A 9789-nucleotide genomic window follows, 5' to 3' on the forward strand; every position below is an offset into this window, starting at 1 on the left:
TGTGTGTGTGTGTGTGTGTGTGTGACTGCGTGTATCTAAGAATCGTATGGATAAAGGGTAGTAATGAAATTTCCCATGTCAGGATGTATGGTTCTTCGAGGTGTTCCCCCGGAGGAGCTTCCCTAAACTCATAACCCTTACCCCCCATAAAAAATTGTAATTTTGGCTACGACCTTAAGTGTGAGTGCTCTGGAGTGGTGACAGCTTTCTTCGCAAGTCATGAAGTAACAGCAATCAATGACAACTGTCCCGTCCGGCGCCCACCGTATAGAAACTCTAAATCGGTGGTTCTCAATCTTTTTTGTTTTAGCGGACCCCCTTATGACCTTTACGTAGGCCTACCCCCACGGACCCTCAATTCTTATTTCAAATTTGCATCTATTGTCATGCAACCTTCATCTGTCCTGTGCAATTATTAACTGTAGGCTAAAGTGACAACAACAGCAAAATGACCTTTCTTGAAAATACCATCATACTATTTATGTTGAAATCGGCAAGACTTTTCATTATTTCAAAGCGAATTCTGTAGCTACATTTCTTGAAATACTGGGCCATGTCTTGAAAAAAATCGTCGTCGATTTGACATGAACTAGGGCCTAAAATCCATTCGCACAAAGATAGGTGGTGGGAAACGTAATAATAACGCGTAAGGCTTCCGACGACTCCTTTGGCTATGATGGCAACATACATGGACCAATAAAACCTCCAGCCAGCACCGTAACTTCCGCACCCCAAACCCCCAAATTGGGAGGGGGCCGAGTTCGAAGGGGGCCCAAAATTATTTCGTGAATTAGCATAAATCATAGAGCATTTTTTGAAAATTTATGCAATTTTTTCAAAATTTTTTCGCGCTATGCGCGAATTCAAGTAGCCATTTATCTTTATTATTGGGTATTGGGCCATTACCGCGCCACGACCCACCAAGACATACAATCAGGTTTTAGGCCATATAACATGCGACTCCAAAAAGTGTGCCAGAACGATCGGCAGCGAGAAACCCTTGGCCGAAAAGGTCTATACCCTTATGCTGACCAAAGACTTCTTTATATGTACAAAATACATGTAGGTTTAATTTTGTCCATAGGCGCCTAAATCAGTGGTTCTCAACCTTTATCGCCTCGCGGACCGGTAAAATTTCAAAAAATGTCTGGCGGACCGGTGAACTTTCAAAATTTAAATGAAGCCAAAATGTAAAGTATGCAACCGTTTTATGCAAATAGATGGCGCTGGAGAGTGACATTTAGAGGGTTTTGATCGCATTTAATTATATTCATGATGGCATCCATGTGATATAATTGTAGTGAGTTTGCCGAGTCGATGTAAAATTGCCTTGTCCAGATAAACGTGCTATCGCCGAGAGTCGTTTACAGTCTTTCGCGCCGAAGGCCATGGGTTTAACCGTCCACGCCAACTCTAATAATATTCTTCCCTTTGACAATATCGAAAGATGCAGCGTATCGTAGTCGAACCAAGCAACTTGTCGTGCTACTTGCTCATTGCCGACTGCCACCAGACGCAGGCTACTCTGGCAACTACGAATACAATGCGTGCCGCAAGAAAACACATTACAGCAGCTATACCGGCCATTCGCAAATCCGGACCGAAAAAGCACTTCGTCAGCCCACCCCCAAAAACGTTGGTCTTGGCGCGGTAATGGCAGACGCCGAAATGCCTATAAATCAATCATGTATATTTGTCGGAGAAGGGCACCTAATAAGCAAGACATATAGGGACACTAAATCGTGCAAAGCGCGAAAAGTAAATGAAAAATGTTGGAAAAAGTTTCAAATAAATACACTATGATTTATGTTCATTTGCGAAATAGATTGGACCCTTTTTAAGCTCGGCCCCTCTCCAATTGAGCGGTTTGGGGTGCCCCAGCTACGGTCCTGCACAAAATGAATGAATCAAAAACCAATGATTTAACTGCGCTTAGCGATGAGGGAGCTCGCATCTGTTCTGTACTTGTCGCTCGCATGTCGTCAAATGAAACGTCTTGAACTTTTAGTCAAATCGAACATGTTTCCAGCCCTAATGTTACCTCACAAAGTTATGCATCACTTAAAAATTTGATATTTGATTTATTTTATCAATGGACAAGCCTTCAACATTGCATCTTGAAATTGAAGTATCAAATTGTAATGTACGTCGCGGACCGGCAGCAATGTCGTTGCTGAGCAACTTCCTGTGTGGCTGTATTATTGCCAGCTGAAATCAAGCGTGGTTGGAGTTGGTTCTTGTGCCTTCTCCAATACCCATGATCTGTTTTTATAATGTACACAACACGCCCCAGTATTTCCGTCACCACGCCAGCAACCCACTTTGGTCCGCTTCGGTAACTGCGAGCGTAAACCAAGGAACCAATCTCGAAATGAGTGACTGATTGTCTAGGCGTAACGGGTTTCGATTTATCGAAGGGCGAGCACAAACTTAACAAATTGCGCGGCTGTCGACCATGTAAAATCTCGACAGGCGTTTTCCAGTCTATGCCCGGATGCGGTGCACATCGGTACGTAGCGAGAAGTGTTTGGAGCGCGAAGTTGAGATCTTTTCGCCCGTCGCAATTTTTTATTAATCCAGCTAGGGCGATTCTTTTTACCTGAAAACGGAGGGTTTTGACCTAAAAAAACTTAATTTTTTACCAAATCTTGACCTCACGTATGCAAATTAGGTGTTTTCGAACATAATGTTAAAATTGTACTACTTATATTCAATTCTGGTTGGGACTGTCTGTCCTTACGAAGTAGATTGGCCTGAAAAAGCGTTTTTGACTTAAAAACTGACAAATTTTCACACGGAAAAACTTTATTTTAACGATATCTGGTCCTATGAAGAGTTCCAGTATAGTTACACCACGTATTATGGTAGAGTTGATGAAAATTTGTCGTAGTACAACGAAATATACTTTCCTACATTCTCGGGTAGAAAGTGTCTGTTCTTACTAAGTAGCTTGCCAAGAATGAGAAGGAATGTTCAACTACAGAAGTTGTTGGCTGACAACACTGAAGTTGTGCAAATGTGCATGCACTGCTGGTGACACACCATGTTGCTACATTGTGACAATTAGGGACGTTCGCGTTCTGTGTGTGAACCTCAGAAATTTAGAGGTTCACGTTCGCAAACGAACCTTGATAGGTTCTGCACTATGAACCTTTTTCATATATTACAATTTTCACTTCATTATAACATCTTTGGTTGAAATTTATTGCATTTTAACTGCGCGCCATTCTATGCATGGCGCTGGCAGAATAATGCGAATGATGCTTATTCAACCAATCAATGAAATCGATATCGTTGTCTGATGCAGGCATACGGGGTCAATTTTGAAGTCATGCGTGTATTGTATCATAAAAACAAAGTCCGTGCGATTGGGGTGTTGGCTTCTGCTGTATAACTTGTTAATGGGGTAATATCGGTAGTCTAGACACCGTTTTACACTCTGGTTAATATCAGACGCCGAATACATTGTCCGGTCTGACCTAGACCGTTAAGGCGTAAGCTTATATTCTCTTGCAAGTCCTCGTCGGAATTGTGGGCTAAGCGACGGACGATATAGATTTAATGGGATTAATATATCATTTGATTGCCCCAGTTGGTACATTTGGCGACGTTTACGTAGGCATTATTTGGCCCGAGTCTTCGTTAGGTTTCGAGTACCTTAATATGGAGTTATAGACTATCACTTCACTGAAATGTAGGGCTGGAATTAGCAATATGACGTCACCTGACGTCATGAGGTTCACGTTCGCGTTCACACGAACCTGAACCTTTCAGAGGTTCACACCATCCCTTCTGACAATGCTGTCTACATCACAATTTTTCATCATGCGCTTCTCGATATATTTCGAACTATGCAATGCCCAAGCAGTCTTGCTTCAGTTGGGGTATCGCGGTGCGTTGACCATAACACCATGTCAATTGTAAACCTATTTGTTTCGTTCAATCGTTTATGATTCATCATGAGCAGAGAATGGGCCGTCTATACAACGGTAGGCCTATAAGGCAGGCTACAAGCTGTAAAATATCAAATGATAAGTTCACCGGCAGTGCAAAATCTACGATACAAACGAAATGGAGCGGTAAAATTTTTTTGGACTTTCTAAACAATTTTGACAATTTTTGACCTAACGCTTCAATTTTGACTTATTTTGACTTGTCAAAAAAATCGCCCTAGTAATAACAAACTGTATTAAACTAGGCATTATCAGCAAGGGTTGATGGGATGCATGGAATTGTTTTTTCACCACTAGTCAAAAAACTTCAAAAAATCCAAAATCAACCCCACTTGAGCTAATAACTTTCTTCGGTCGAAAACAAAACAGAATCTACTCGCGTACCACCTGGGAGACCTTCGCGTACCACAGGTTGGGAACCACTGCTGTGAGCGTTGCGCTGTCATCACGGGAATTTTCTTGTCTGGCGAGAAAATAGCTAAAAGCGGTTTGTGGTCCGTTACGAGCGTAAATTTTCTACCATACAAGAATTCAATACAATATCCATTGTAGAATATTATTTATTAACTCGAAGACTTTTCGGGTGCCTCTTTTCAAGAGTTATCGGCACACTAAAGGGATTTGAACAGATTGAAAAGTAAAACCAAAAAGGCAAAGTATGACGCAACAATCAAAATCACAAACCATGAAATTCGCATTTATCTTCGAGGTAATAAATATTATTCTACAATGGATATTGTATTGAAAGCTATATTCAAGTTCTGTAACACGAACCAGCTATTTAAGTACATACAAGAATTGACGAAATTTAGTGACTCCGTAAATGATTGACAGAGCTTCCTTCTCGATTTGAGAGTAGGATTTTTGCGAGTCGGAAAGCGTTTTCGATGCGTGCGCGATCGGTCTCTCTTCGCCATTGTGCTCGATTGAGAGGACAGCTCCTATTCCGAATTGAGAAGCATCCGTTGACAAAATGAGCTGCTTGTTTACATCCTAATGAGCTAACTGCGTAGCGTCGATTACGTCGTTTTTGAGAATGCGAAAAGCTGCGTCACAGTCCGCATTCCAAATGAATTGCGCGTCTTTTTGAAGAAGACGGTACAAGGCAGCGGCTTTGTTCGTGAAATTAGGAATAAACGCGAGATAATAATCGACTTTGCCCAGGAATGCCTGTAGCTGGCGAACATCTTGAGGTTTAGGCACCTGTTTGATTGCTTCAACGGATTTGTTAGACGCGCGTTTGCCATCCTTGTCAATTATATGACCCAGGTACTCGATGCTACTTTTGAAAAATTCACATTTAGCGAAGTTGATGGTGAAACCGTATTCGGTGAGGCGCTCAAAGAGTAGCGATAAGTTGCGAAAATGATCGCGTTCATCAGTGCCAGTAACGATTATGTCATCGATAAAACTAGCAACACCGGGTAAGCCGGCGATCATGGCATCAATACAGCGTTGAAATTTTGCGGGACTATTAGATGCGACTCCTAAACACATGCGTCGATAACGGAATAGACCGAATTGCGTGTTGATGACGCACAAATTCTTCGCATCATCATCTAATTCTAGCTGAAAATAGGCATCGGCAAGATCAATTTTCGTGAAAATTCAACCACACTGTAACTTGTGAAGGATTTCATCCAAGGAGGGCAGGGGATGTTGATCTATCTGACTTTGTTGATTCAATGCTTTAAAGTCACCACAAATGCGTACTGATCCATCAGACTTAGTGACGGCAACAATTGGTGCTGCCCAATCACTGTAGTTGATTGGTTCGAGGATACCTCGATTGACTAATCTATTCAATTCGGTTTGAACAGCGATTTGCCTCGCGAAAGGCAATGGACGTGGCTTGTTAAATACGGGCTTGGCATTAGGTTTCAAGTTAATTGTCACCTTTGTCTTGGTGCATCGTCCTAATACATTAGAGAAAACGGAGGGAAATTTGGACTGAAAAGATACCAATTTGTCGTTCGAATCACAAATGTTAATACTATTACATGATTGCGATTTGACCATCTGCGATGAAATTGCATCCAAAGCAGACGTTCCCTTTGCGGTCATGGAGAAAGCATCGCTCCAATCGAGACCAAAAATGTTTTGCCCACGGTGTTCGTCGAGAACCACCTGCCACTCGCCACCTGCCACTCGAACTTCGGAACCCACCTGCACGGTTACAGTGCAAATACCTTTCACTTTCAGTGGCTTGTTGCCATACGCTACGAAAGAGCAGTGGTATGCTGAGAGTTTCGGAGAGCCCATAGTTTTGTACCCAGTCAATCCCACCATGGCGGAGGGTGCACCATGTCCCACTGTGTCGGCAAGGGAATGCCGTTGATGCTGGAGTTGATCCAGAGCTGGTTTCCTTTGCGTCGATATAGTTGATCGATGTCGAATGAGAGGAGCGGCACTGAGCAGAAATTGACGGATGTGACCTGCTGCGTGATAGTAGGTTTGGCAGACATGCACACAAGTTTTATATGACCTTTACGACCACATTTCTGACATACTGCATGTCGATATTGACAGTCTTTTTCTCTGGTGATCGATGAAGCAGCGGCTGCAGGATTTCAGTCTTTCCGGGAAGTTGCCTTGGATGGATTTTGAAGGTTTTTTCCCCTTCTGATAACTTCCCGACATTTTATTGACGATGGAAGTATCTTTACCGTTACTCTCCCCCTGGACAACCCTATCAGTTTCCAGCGTTCTCGCGTATGTTGCGGCTACTTTGAGAACGTCGTCGTGGGATGGATTGGTTTGCGTTAGACAATGCCGTCTCACATCCGCGTGCGGCGTTTCTTAATGATGAGATCGCGCATTAGCTCGTCAACGTAGCTGTGATCACAGCCTTCTCTTGAACATGTGAAGTTGCAATCCTTGGAGATTTCCCGTAGAGTAGCGATCCAATCAGCGTATGACCGTCCCGGCTGCATTTTGCAATTGTAAAATTCGTACCTTGCCGCTTGCACATGAATTGAGTCCTTGAAGGGTGTAGACAATTTCTCAGTCAACGCGTCGAAAGGATGCGCACTCACATCAGCAGCACCAAACAAATTACGTAGGAGCGAGTACGTTTCAGGTCCAACCCATGAGAGTAGACACGCTCTTTTTTTCTCCATGTTGGAAATGCCGTAAATTGCTAGGTGATGGTTGAATCGTTGCAATCCCTTGCTTTTACAAACGAATCGAACTTGGGAGCGGTAGTTTCAGATGATGACACACCGGGACTCAGCCTCTGCGCTAATTGCGCCATTTCTTCTTTATGCTTTTGTTGTTGCAGCTCCTCCGCGAATCCGTTAACTCTGGCGAAATTTCAGCGAGTATCAGCAGGCCGTGATATAAAGAAAGCTATACCTCAACGTTGCTCTGACTCTCGCATCGCGGGATGTCAGAGTCACATTCCTCACAGGATATTGTGGATTTATCTTGGACCAAAAACACTTCAATGAAACGCAAACCTGACAGGAGATCGACAGATGACGGGGATACTAATAGTCCACCAGCAAAATTGAGATCAAGCTTACAGGTAGTTGAGGAAGAGATGAAGGTTGTATTACAAGGTTTGGGTAGATCGATGAAGTTCTATCACCCAACAAAGGTGCACAGCTGTTTGCACAACAGCATTGGTGATTACGAAACGATTAAAGTGATGCCGTCTGGCGATCTCCTAGTTACGTGTAAGAGTAAAAAGCAATTGACGAAGCTTCTTGAACAAGACACTTTAACTGACGCTGCTAAAAAGGTCAATATACCAGTCAAAGCGGTGATGTACAAAACGGAAAGCAAAGTCTATAACTCCAGAGCGGCTATATATGGAATCGACATTGAGACAACTGAAGACGAAATACGACAAGATCTGAAAGAGTATGGAGTGACTTTCGTCAAGAGACTGAAAACAAGGACGGACAAAGGATATGAGCCAAGCTATTGTATATTACTGGGGTTTGATTCTCCCACTCCACCTGAACGAGTCTTCATCGGATACCTATCACTTAGAACAAGACCGTACAACCCTCCACCGCTTCGCTGCTACAAATGTAATAGATACGGGCATACCAGTAAGTACTGCCGAGGAAAGCAATCTTGTACTAGATGTGGTAGTCAAGAACATGAGCACAAAACATGTAACTCGTTGGTGAGAAATTGTATAAACTGCAATGGAACGCACACTGCAGCATATGCGGGATGCCCTGCGTACAAAAGAGAAGCAAAAATCCAAGTTATCTGCGAAAGGGAAAATGTACAGTACAAAGAAGCAAAGACGACAAGATATGAAACGTATGCGGATGTATGCTCAAGCCATGTTGGTAAAGATTCTAGCGAACCACAGGTTGTGAAAGAGCACAACCAAGAAGGTATCAGAACCCTCAGTTCTACGATCCCCACCCAACCACGTCGAAACGATTGCAATCCAAGTCATTTGTCGGCGAGTTCCGCCGCGTGGGAAGGCAGCGACAACGTTCCGAACTTGCAGTCACTCTTTGCGGGTGTTCATCCGCTTTTGTTTTTCGCCTTAACAGATATAGTGAACGAGTCGGTACTTGCCAGTCGGTCCGACGCTGCTGTAGATATGTCTTACCTGATTTCGTCCGCTACAAAAAATGGTTGAGCGTGGCCATTGACACTGAATCCCTGAAGAATATGCACAGCTCAATACCTTAAAATGTTCAGCAGTGACGGAATCCATATTTTACAATGGAATTGCCGAGGAGTTTATCGAAAATTGCCGGAGTTTAAGAGATACATTGGCGAGCTCGCACAACCGCCAGACATAATTGTGTTGCAAGAGACGCACTTAGTGGAAAGATATAAGCCGAAATTTGATGGATATCAGCTATACAGAAAGGACAAAACTGCACGCAGTGGTGGATTAGCAATCCTAATCAGGGAGGATATTCCGCACAGCTGCGTCGATATTGTTGCGCCTGAACCAATCGATGTTCTATGTATCGTTGTTGCTGGTAACAAGATTTGTAATGTATACATAGCCCCGGACTCTCCTTCGACAAAAAATGATTTCGTCTTTCTGAACCAACTAGCAACAAAATCTATCATAGTGGGAGACTTCAATTCCCATCACCAGGCCTGGGGATCGGATAGGGCAAATAAAAGAGGTGCTATTCTGTACGATTCATTGGATCGTTTTAACCTAGTCATCTTGAACACAACGATGCCAACTCACGTGAACATCGCTATCAACGCAATCAGGAGGTGGTCCCTCATTGACTTATGCATTGCATCATCTGACATAGCCTATAAATGTAACACATCAGTAACAGATGATCTCCTAGGAAGTGACCATCTTATCGTATCAACCTATTTTATGGCGCGTGCAGACAGGGTAGAGTTACGGCCTCTAAACTGGTCTCTCAAGAAAGCCGACTGGTATAGCTTCAGCAGTCACTTCACGTACCCGCAGACTGCCGACTTCTGCAGTTCCGTTGATGGAGCGGTAGCGGATTTTTCGGAGAGGATTGTGCATGCAGCAAGCCTCTCAATTCCAATGACGCGAAGCTATAGGAAGGCGCCCAAATCATGGTGGAATGAAAAATGTGCAAGGGCAGTCCGAAGGAAAAAAGCTGCGTTTCTCAAAATGAAAAGATCCTTCAATCCTACTGACATAATACAATTCAAGAAAATGAGAGCTGAGTGCAGAAGAACAATTTTAGCATGCAAACGGGAATCTTGGACTTCGTATTGCGATAATCTCGGTAATAAAGCCAATTTCCAACAGGCATGGAGGATTGTAAAATCTCTCTCTGATAAATCGAATAACACGTCAGTAGCAACGTTAAAGATTGATGGTAGGAATATCACGGAAAGCAAACAGAAAGCC

This window comes from Botryllus schlosseri, chromosome 15 (assembly GCF_051294905.1).
Source record: "Botryllus schlosseri isolate E-star chromosome 15, Bs_hap1, whole genome shotgun sequence".
Taxonomy (NCBI): domain Eukaryota; kingdom Metazoa; phylum Chordata; class Ascidiacea; order Stolidobranchia; family Styelidae; genus Botryllus; species Botryllus schlosseri.